This window comes from Haliotis cracherodii, unplaced genomic scaffold (assembly GCF_022045235.1).
Source record: "Haliotis cracherodii isolate W230 unplaced genomic scaffold, xgHalCrac1.p SCAF_1, whole genome shotgun sequence".
In the NCBI taxonomy this organism is placed as follows: domain Eukaryota; kingdom Metazoa; phylum Mollusca; class Gastropoda; order Lepetellida; family Haliotidae; genus Haliotis; species Haliotis cracherodii.
The window spans coordinates 62,146,090-62,158,309 of NW_027266264.1; the positions used below are offsets into that span (position 1 = coordinate 62,146,090).

The 12,220-nt window shown below is 38.4% G+C and overlaps 1 pseudogene; it reads left to right on the forward strand.

Annotated features, from left to right (window-relative positions):
• Positions 1-3,252: 3,252 nt before the first annotated feature.
• LOC139456578 (putative nuclease HARBI1) lies at positions 3,253-4,336 on the forward strand (annotated as a pseudogene).
• Positions 4,337-12,220: the final 7,884 nt, after the last annotated feature.

The following is a 12,220-nucleotide window of genomic DNA, read 5'->3' on the forward strand; positions in this document are numbered from 1 at the left end:
TACAGATCGATGGGGGCTGTTTATGTGTATAATACACGCCGATGGAAGTTGTATATGCATATGATACAAGCCGATGGAAGCTGTATATGAATATGATACAAGCCGATGGAAGCTGTATATGAATATGGTACAAGCCGATGGAAGCTGTTTATGTGTATTATACACGCCGATGGAAGCTGTATATGGGTATGTTACAAGCCGATGGAAGCTGTATATGAATATGATACAAGCCGATGGAGGCTCTATATGGGTATGTTACAAGCCGGTTGAAGGTGTATATTATGTATATGATACAAGCCGATGGAAGTTGTTTATGTGTATAATACACGCCGATGGAAGCTGTATATGGGTATGATACAAGCCGATGGAAGATGTATATGCATATGATACAAGCCGATGGAGGCTCTATATGCATATGATACAAGCCGATGGAAGCTGTATATGCATATGATACAAGCCGATGGAAGCTCTATATGGGATGATACAAACCGATTGGGGCTCTATATGCATATGATACAAGCCGATGGAAGCTGTATATGTGTATGATACAAGCCGATGGAAGCTGTATATGTGTTTGAAACACGCCGATGGAAGCTGTATATGCATATGACACAAGCCGATGGAAGCTGTGTCGTAACTGCTTTCGGGCGTCAAGTGGGACCCAACTACAGTTACCTAAACGCATTGTCGTTCTTTGTCGTCATGGTTAGTTAAGCCATGACTTTGCCGCTCACCTTGTCAGCCTCGGCTCATCTCAGTCAAGGAGTGATCGGTCTATCGACGCTTACTCCGAATTGTCTCCATCAGCATTTATACTCGCATAATAAAGAAACGCAACACCAGCTTTATACTCACATTAGTTTTACCCACCTTTAGCCCATCTATCAATACACGACAGGATCAGACCGGCCAGGCTCGTCACAAAATTGGGAGAACTTAGGACGATCGGGGTTCGACTCGATAGGCTGCAAACCGCGCTCTCTTCTCTTAATGTTGACGGTATCAGTTTAAAGTGTTCAGGCCTGGCCTGTCTTTGTCACATGTCCTCATAGATCATTTTGATTTGTTAAGAACAACATGAACTCGTGTTTGTGTCGTGATCAGCAAACTACTGGGCCTAATAACCGATTAAAGTTGTTTATTGATTAATTGGCGGCAACACTATTGAAGCTATCTCGAAATATCCTGTCACTGTCATCGCCCTATTGATTTCCTGCTTGTTTGCACAAACACTTCGGCTTTCTGTCTCCATCGTTTTTAAAGCTATAACCATCAATTTAAAGGTTGACTTTGTTATAATTTTTTAAGGTTTTGGGGATGCATTTTTACCTTAAAACAGCTGCATATGTGTGCGAGAGAAACTGATGGAAGTTGTATATGCTGATGATACAAGCCGATGAGAGCTGTATATCAATTATATGATACAAGCCGACGAGAGCTGTATATCAATTATATGATACAAGCCGATGGGAGCTGTATATGCATAATATAAACAAGCCCATGGAAGCTGTATATGCATATCTTACAAGCCGATGGGAAATGTACATTCATAATATGATACAAGCCAATTGAAGCTGTATATGTATAATATGATACAAGCAGATGGAAGCTGTAAATTCATACCAAAAAAGCCGATGGGAAATGGACAGTAATGCATAATATGATACAGGTTGGTGGGAGCTGTTTATATGTGTTTATTTAGAGAATTTGATGGAAGATGTATATGTGTGTGGGAGAATTTGATGGAAGCTGTATATGTGTGTGAGAGAATTTGATTGAAGCTGTATAGAGCAGAGATGAAGTGGAGCAGCTGCCCAGGTCTTACGTAACGGTTATTAGACACATCGCAGCAGTGGTTACCTGTATACAACTTGGCTGGAACATACACGGTGTCTTTTCCACACCGCGATGTATTTTCGGAACTTTATTTATTGGAATGATTATCATCATATGAAACTGTACGCTCCATTTCGACGACGCATAATAATCACATGCGGGCTAGTCCCATGTCATACCCATTCCATTGTTCCAAAATGAGGACCTGAACAGGTTAACGACTAATTATGGACTGCCAAAAAAAATAAGACCCTTTCAATATTTCAAGACATCTGTAAGTATTGGTCCCAAGCTTATCAGAAATGTGAATACGAGCGTTAGATATAATTTCTAAAGCCAACGATTAAGATTAGTGCACACACTAATGGGCCTTAAACCTAGTAACGACAAGGTTAAATCTTCAATATAATAATAATAATAAAACGTCAACTACATAGAATAACCGCCTCGATTATCTACCCAAACAGATTCCATTGGGGTAAAAGAAAAACTATATCCATGGATCACTGAAAATAAGCGATGACACCAGGTGTTCGCAAAAAGAATAAGAATGTCCGAATCTGATAGCACCCGTCATTTGCCACATTCGAAAACCATTCGACTGGATAATGGGTTGAAATAAAACCTCCAGTTGTACCAGACTCACGGGAGGTGCCATATGGCTTCAAATTTAGGATGCGTTCAATAGACCAAACAAAAAACTCTAACATGCCTGTCTAGTCCTTCAATACTCAAGTCAACTAGAAGTATTTCAGTCATCGCCCAATCTTCGGTCGAGATTCCTAAGTAATTAATCGTAAAAGCGTTCATCAGCATCACAGCGTCAGCCGTCAGTGGTAATTACAAGGTTTTGAGCAAATGTCAAGGACGTTCTGGTTCTGTGATAAATGCCAACTTATTCTCTACTTTGACTTGGTAATTTACATGTCTCCAGGGTGCCCAAAGACGCAAAACATCCAATTTCATTCAAGGCTACCGATCACTACCCACAAAAGCGAGATCGTCCCTGTTGTGTCTGTAACACAGATTTTGTGTAAATCATGAGATTCATGACAATGTAAAGTGATATATTTTGGAGGCAGGAGTAGTGAGGATCATGTGACTGACTTATGTTCCCCTTCCTGCTGATCTGTGGCCAAAACATTACGACACAAGGGAATTTGGACAAGAATTTCTTTTTAACTTACGCATGAGGTTTATCGATGATCTGGGGCTGTATTCACAAAGCTTCTTAGAATTTTCCAAAGCCTTAAGCATGCTTAAATCCACAAGGAAATGTTTGTTTCCCTAACAACCAACTTAATTGTAATTTCTTAACTCATATTCACATAGCTTCTCACAGCTTAGTTCTTTGCGAAAGTTTAAGATACCTCATGAGCTTACTTATGTCCTTCAGGAGTTTTTAAGACATCCATTATGGCTGCCAGAGGTATTCTACAAACCACCGCCAGACGAGATGTACTTCAAATATATAATGACAAAGAACTAATACAAGATATAGGTTAAACAAGAGTTGTTTGGAATATGTGACTGGCTTAATAGCTGATAAAATATGTCCTAGCACCTCTCGTTCTCATGCCATGACAGGAAATGAAAATGTAGCGACCCTACGTTATTTTGCTACCGGCACAATGTAGAGATGCAACCGGGATGATTATGGGCTTTCCCAATCATCGGTCAGTCGAGCAATAAATCAGTCTGTGTCAGTCTTGTCCGACGCCTATATATGTATAACATCCCAGTTCATCCACTTTCCGACAACGCAGGGTTGCATTCGTCGGAGTCAAGCGGCGCTTTACACCATCGCTCACTTCCCTGGCGTTGTTGGAGTAATTGATGGGACCCATGTGCAGATTGTTGCACCATCTGTAGACGAACCGTCATATGTAAATCGTAAATAGTACCGTAGTTTTAACACACATCTTGTCTTTGATCCAAATAACATGATAATTGACCTTGTTGCGAAGTGGCCATGTTCCACTCACGACTCTAGAATCCTCACAGACTTCATATTTTGTTTGAACGACATATTGTGCCAGCCGGATGTCACCTCCATGTACTTGGAGATAGTGGCTACCCCTGCAGTAACTAGCTGCTTATTCCGTATCTGAAACCAAATTGTGGCTCACAGACATCCTACAGTCGGTAATTTCTCCTACATCGTAAACACGCATTCTTAATGAGAGTTATCCCCCTTGGTTGTTGTGAAAAGTTAAAGTGTTCAAATGGAAAAAGATATTTGGTTGTTCTTATACATGGACAGACTACATAAAACATACCTATATAAAAATATGAATCATATGTAATGACAGAACATCCCGCAATACATAGAAATAAGTTCGTGCGTGCGTGCGTGCGTGTGTGTGTGTGTGTGTGTGTGTGTTCTCTGAACTGGTTTTACAGAGCACATAAAAGGACTCGGAGTGTTGTTGAAAGAGCCATCGGCCAGCTCATAAGACGGTTCTCTGAAAATAAAGAAAGCCAATGTTCATCGTTCTGATGCGTATTTGGGCACAGATCTTCCTCAGTCAACAGACTGGTCTCATATGTGGCATTATTTGAGATGTCACTTATGCCAGGTTCATTGCATATAGGCATAACTACATTACTTTTGATATTTGAGGCCTTGTCAGTGGGAACAATACAAACTCTCCATGTAGGGCATATAGGAATGACCGCTGGATGGGACAGAGTGGATTATGTTTTGTTTATTGTTTAACGCCGCACTCAGCAATATTCCAGCTATACGAGGGGCGTTCAATAAGTTTTGCAACTTCAATATTAGACCAAGTCGCAGAATATCTTCTGCACTTTTATTTTTCAATATAATCTCCATTCACCTCAACACACGTATTCCGTTTGTCAAGTTTTTAATACTACTTTTATAGAAATCCGCAGACTGGCCTCTAACCACGCCTCTGTGGCAGCCTTTATGTCCTCGTCATCCTGGAAGCGTCTTCCACGTAGGGCAGATTTCATTTGCCGGAACAGGAAATAGTCACTGTGGGCTGTATGACGGGTGATTTAACTGTTCGAATCCACATTCACATATGGCAGCCTGTGCAATTCTCGACTTGTGAACCGGACTATTTAAGGATCTTTATTACAGCGCGTTGTTCATGTTTGAGAGAATCCATGATTGTGACCACCCTTAGGTGAAAGAAGCCATCACATCAAACTTATTGTTTTGTCTGGAACTTGTTATGACACATGTCAACCTGATGTTATGACTAGTGTCACACCTGCCACAAGTTGACATTGTTTGTGTAAACACAAATGCCCAAGTTGCAAAACTTATTGAACGCCCCTCGTATGACCGCGGTCTGTACATCATCGAGTCTGGACCAGACAATCCAGTGATTGACAGCATGAACATCTATCCACGCAATTGGGATCGATGACATGCATCAACCAAGTCAGCAATCCTGACCACCCGATCCCGTTAGTCGTCTTTTACGACAAGCATAGTCGCCTTTTACGCCAATCATAGGTTGCTAAAGACCTATTCTACCCCGGATCTTCACGGGCTGTGGGTCATGTAATCAAGTATTCATAATAGGCGGGTGTAGTCTTATGGTCGTGGTCTTACAAATCCTGTCATGTGAAGAAATAACAATTTTATCAGAAAGAAAACTTGACAGTCTAACATTATCCAGGGATCATACAACTTCAGGAAAAAGGTTCAAAGGGGCTTAGACACATAAATATAGTAGGATAGTATTAGAAAATTATATATCGACTTTCGTTTTCTTTTTATCCTATTATGTTCAATCACTGAGTGATGAAATATAGCATAAAATGTGTGGAATTCTTTATCATTATAAATGATTCATATTATGAACCTTCACATTTAATGCTGTAGCCTCTGAACATAAAGGTCTCGTGTCAACTTCATTGTCTAAATGGATCTAAACATGGTGCTTAACGTCCTGTATGAATTTGAGATTGTGTCTCATATTTCTTTTTTATGTCAGACTGCCAAGTTAACCCTAGCTGCAGTAACCTCGGTGTTTGAAACAGTTGATGTTATTTAAAATTGTTTCGTTGAACCATCTTTGCCTTCCATCTATGTGAAAGTAATATTTTCTTCTACAACCACAAACATACAACACTCAGACTTTGGCTGTGCTAATACAAGTAAAGCGCCTACATGGCTCATGTAATAGATGTGAGTTTCGAGCTGATATATTGACACTGCATATAAGAAATTGCCCTCTTAACGCAACACATAAATTGCCATAGTTCTTCATTGGTATAGCGGTTCCCCCAAGGCCGTATTGTAACGGATATTACTCTTACAGCAGTATGGAAGGCTGACAATAGTAGAGCACCACCGTTAATATTAACGTTATTAACGCGACCAACGTTAACTTCACATAATATGCTTATACCACGGATTATTAACTAAAAGCTACAAATCCTTTCCATAATCATAAAAAATGCTGCTAAAAGCAGTGTCCGTTGTACGGTTGCGACAATATCATAAGAGAAGACCTGGTATCATCACTATTTGATAGTCATTCAATGCATCAATGACAAAATGATGTCCGATGCAATTCCCAATTTTGACTCGTGTGATATGTGTTCCCGTGTTTTTTGTGTGTGAACAATTGACTTGCCTCTCCATGTGTTTGTGACGGGTTTCATCAGTGGGGCAAGATATGATCACCTTTTCACGATCATTTGGTATCATCACTCTGTGATAGTCATTCATAAACACATGCTCATGATGTAGTCAAAATCGTTTGATTCCCCACGCTGGTACAATCTATGCAGCCCAATTCTGGCATCATCGGTACCGCAAATATTGGTGGAATGTTCCCCAAACTGCGTAAAACCAGTCTCATTCGCTCCTTCTGACAAATCAGCAATCAATTTCATATTTATTTCGCTTTTCAACTCTTGACATTTACTGTTCAACGATTTGTAATATTATTCTTATAGCAAACCTCCTGTAGGTTTTTCAACGTCTCGTAATTCTAATGCAATTGACATCTATTGCCTTCACGGCGTCTCTTTCGGCTTCAGACTCATGTGATTCCTTTGAGGTTTGCTGAAGCTATTGGGCAAACTTTCATTACGCTCATGTACATTGGAATTCAGCTTTTGAACTGTCCAATCATGTCAGAAGTACGTCTCGGGTATACGCTTGCCGAAATTAACTCCGCTCGCCGAACGATTAAAGACTTGTCCTATCGTCAAAACATTTTTGGCGCAAAAGCTCCTACATGTATGTACGAACTATTTATACACTGTACTACAGGCACATGTAACACAAATAAAAAATATCTAAACCAATGTAACTTAATTATTTTTGGAACCATTTTTAAGAATTATGTTTATTTGAATATGGTCAACAGCAGTATCTTCAAGTAATAACACACGCTTAGATATAATGATGTTTATTATTAGTTTTTATGTTGGTATTTTAGTATGTTCAGTGATGAGAAAGTTCTAGGACCTACTTCGCCATGTGACGGACGGCCAGTGATTGCCCCTGGGTGATCCTGGCTCAACATTGAATATAGGGTTGGCTTAGAGGAACCAAATGTATTCGAGGACTACTGTGTCAAGAGTGTCAGGAATACAGTCTGTCAGGACGGAAGTTTTATGTACTTGTCAATTATTCATTATAATTTTATTGTATTTTACATTGTACCATTATGAAATTTTGTTCTCGTGACCGTTATCACTAGAACTGGGTCCTATTAGTCATTTAGTACTTATACAATCCCGTCTAGTATTCATGCAAATTTCTGTACGTAATCATCATCTAAGGGAAAACGTTAGTTTGTGTCTCCTGGTTACAGTGTACTTCGAAACAATATGCCGTGGTCAGCAACTGTATTTCTTAAATACATACAGATGAATAGAGCCCAAATAGGTGTCACTGCTATTAGGTCTAATGCTTGTTCATCATAATAAACCCTTACGTGACATGAAAGTAGGGGCGATTAATTGAGAATGAAATTAAAGCTGATTCATCAGTCCAATGTTTCATTCTGTTGCAACATGACGAAGTGGTTCGGATGGTAATGACATATTTAGCATACGTCAATGTCATTTATTAAACATATATATCGGTATTGTGTATTGTCAACAGGTCACAGTTAAGGTGAATTAAGCAACGCTGGCGGCGGGGAGTTGAGCGGTGGTGACGGCGCTCCGCAAGCATGATTCCAATGGGCCTCGGTCCTGCCCCACACTGTAATGAAGGCAATATACAATTAACTATTATGTGGTGTCTCCTTAGACGCGTGTTCTGTTAACCTAGGTAGGTAGCAAATAGGTACCTGGGAGGACAAAATGTTAATGTGAACAAACAGACAGTTTGGAAGTTTTACTCCCTTGAGAGCTGAAACTCATGAGAATGAAGTCTAATCCGTTGACTGAGGTAATAATAGAAGCCTCTAAGAGCTGAGCCGTATCCATTTTTAACTGGCTGAGCATAACTACCGTTAGTCTTCAGTATAAATTTGCATTGTTGTTAATATTATTAGTTGTAGTATTAGTATTGGTATTAGTAGTAGTGGTTGTAGTAGCAGCAGTATATATAATGGCATCAATGTGAACGGCGGAAGTACCGGAAAACTTTTCACGCCAACAGCGATTACTCTGTCTGGCTGCTAATCAGTTACAAGCCTCATTTATAATAAATTACTTAAACCAATGCAAAATGTCAAGTCTATGAAACTGTGAATCAAGCAAGCCGCAAATTACGATAAGGTAATGAAATCTTTAAAGATTTAGTGGCCAGACGAAAGCCAGCTTGGTTCCTTTATACACATTAAGTTGCAAGTGACTTTGAAGCATATGAATCCTAAGTGCACGTATATAATAAAATGTACATTATGGATGTCTTCTGTTACGAGGTGATCTTCAAATTTTCGCAAACACCTGGTATCATCCCTGTTTGATAGTAATTCATAAACACATGCTCATGATGTAGTCGGATTCGTACAATCGTTTTATTTCATTCCAAATTGAAACACGAAGTTAACGTTAACCCAGTATACGTACATAGAAATAAATTGTGAAATCATTAAATGACCTCACAAGATCAATGAATATTCAATAATTTCTTTTGAAACACACATTTTTATGTCCACAATAAAAGACAATACAATACAGTAGATCAGATAAGCAGCTTTAAATAAAATGTCCTAGAAATAATTAATGTAAGCGAACTCATGAATGTCCAGAATATTGTAACTGTTGATTGTCTAAAAAATGGCCTACTTCCGTGCTTGAATCCAGAATAGAGTTGAAAGCTGGAAGTAATTTGATGTTTCCGAATAGGTATCTAATCAGCACTTGGCAAGAAGATTATAAAACAAGTGAGGTTAAAAAAACCTCTAATCGCCTACATGTCGCACTAATTTAGGCACAGAGAGCCTTCAAGAAACTGTCCCAATTAGACAATCAGGGGCAGATAATTCTAATCACTCTATAATTATAGTACAAATCCATTTTGGATCGCTTCAGTGCTCACCGCTGTTGACTGGGATACAAATCCGGCCATGGCAATACTTGACATATGTTTTTATCCAGCGTTTCAATATTTTGCTGCCACTGCCAATTTCTTCAAACAGATGGAAATAAACTAAACTATTTACACACAAGGCGCCTGATACAAGCAGTTAATTTTGTCACAATGAAAGTATCCTCTACTGCCCGCCTTGGGGAAGATGCTATTAGATAGATTGAGGCGGAAATTACTAACAAAACGTGGCAATAACATGCGTCATATTTGTTCATCAATGCAGATGTTGGTCCAATGGCAGCTTTGATCATTCGGTTTAATATGCGCATTGTCAGAATGAAGTGTAGGGTAGACTATTTATTCGCCTTAAAGATGTGATTATGAAGATTGACGGTGTTTTTTTTCGGAAATGACAATGTGTTCTCATTGCCTTGAGATTCAGCATTATCGGGTTTATGTGGAGAATGACTATATTAGTTCTGTTGTTGCCGCAATTCCGTGTTTACCTACGGTAAATCTGTTTATTACCCCCCGTCACGAAGTGGGGCGGCGGATATAGGAACGGAGTCCACCAGTCCGCTTCTCAAAGAGGACAATTTTTCTCCAAAACTAATATGTTAGAGAAATAAAATTAAACACACTGATAAAACTTGTCATGATCTTAAATGAGTTCAAAACTGGTGTCTTTAATCCATTTGTTCAGAGTTATGGCCCTTGCTCCTTGGATTTTCAACTAAGTCCGTAGTATCTGCAATTGGGACAACGTTTCTCAGAAACTGCTGATGTTACAGGAGTGAAACTTTGCATGCATATCAATGAGATACTTGTAAAAACTGTATTCGAAAAAATGGTCCCCTAAAATATTTTGTTTCAGAGTTACTTCCCTTTAATACATGTATTAGATTGTGAGCATACAACGTTACGGGCCTTGATCCATGTCATTTTACAAGTGCAAAGTGTCTGCGATGGGGACACGCTTTCTCAGAAACTACCGAAGTTGGCTTATCTACGACATACTTGGTGACATAAATTATTTTTTCCAAGAGAAGGGGCCTATTGTGTGTATTAATTTCAAATTTAATCACTTTTTTTCTGATGACATAAAGGGACTCAAGCTAGTGCCTTTCTCTTCGTAAGGCTTTATAGGAACCTTTTTATAGTTTTTAATGCACTACTATATAAACAAACAAATTTCCAATGTGCCCCATGGCTTGGGATAGTGATAATGGTGTTTTCTTGTTGTCATTGTTATACATGTTATTATCGGTTTTTAATTGTACATTTAATTGTTTAACAACAATTAACACCCGATTCTTTCATATTACTATAGTCTATCTATCTGTCATGCCATACCATGTCTTCTTTTGAGGGGTATATATTTAGACAGACGTTTTCGTCCGAATATTTCATGTTCCCGGATTATCGAGTTTATATTGGACTATAGGATATTCTTACTGCATGTACAGCTTTGCATGTACAGCTTTATATGGGGATATACGGGGGTTTATACTCGTCTTGCCAGTCTATGTCCTTTAGTACACTGAACTGTAGAATAAATGGGGATGGCCGATGTGTTACCGGATTATTGCATTCATATTGCAATTGGCAATTTTGAATTTTTAACACAAGGAACATACATTGTACGGCTTGCAGAACTGAAATGCTATACAAATGTATACAATCCCGTGGATACCAAATTATACTTGTGGAAGATGGAATAAAGAAAGCTGCTGATAAACTTATAACAGAATTCTTTAAATACTCTCTTGATAATACCCTGTCGTATTTGGAAATATTATTCAATACAATAATGGATACCTCTTACTTTCCAAAAGGTTGGACACTTGGAACCATCGTTCCAATTCACAAAAAAGGCTCAGTGACTGATGTTGAAAACTATAGGGGGATTACACTTACCAGTATATTCAGTAAGATATTTCTTAGCATTATTAATAAACGCTTGGTATTGTGGTCGGAAGCACTTGATAAGATTGAGGAAGAGCAAGCAGGTTTTCGACAAGGTTACTCAACCACTGATAATATGTTTATTCTCCAGGCTCTTATAGATAGGTATATTCAACGTAAACGTGGAAAATTGTATGCTATATTTGTAGATTTTTCGAAAGCATTCGATTCAGTCTGTAGAGATAAGTTATGGTATCTATTTAATTCACATGGTGTCAGTAATAAAATGGGTAAATTGTTATGTGGTATCTATAAGGAAGTTAAATCATGTGTTAAACAAAACGGCATGTATTCAGATTCTTTTATATGTCATACTGGTGTACGCCAAGGATGTGTATTAAGCCCTTTTTTGTTCTGTTTTTTTATTAATGAGCTTGCAGCCCAAATCAAAAGAAATTATGATGATGGTATACAATTACATCCTGAACTTATAAAAATATTTATGTTACTATTTGCAGATGATATAATCATGTTCTCGAGTACTGTGAAAGGTTTACAAACTTTGATAAATCAGCTAGAATTGTACTGTGATACGTGGAAACTTAATGCTAATCTAGATAAGACAAAAATTGTTGTATTTAGCAAAGGAAATACGCTGTCAAAAAACGAAAAGTGGTACTTTCGGGGACAATTACTCCAAACTGAAACCTCATATAAATATCTTGGTGTAATATTTTCAAGTAAATTATCATGGAACCGACATATATGTAATGCAGCAACCCAAGCTAAAAAGATGCTATTGGGCATTTTACAAACGTTTGAACATTTTAGCGAGTGTGCTTATAAATCTTTTTTCAAAATCTTTGACACAAAAATAGCTCCTATTCTTTCCTATGGTTCAGAAATATGGGGTTTTGCAGAGGCTAAAGAAATTGAATCCGTACATTTATACGCATGCAAAAGATTTCTTGGTGTTAAACATAGTACATCTAACGT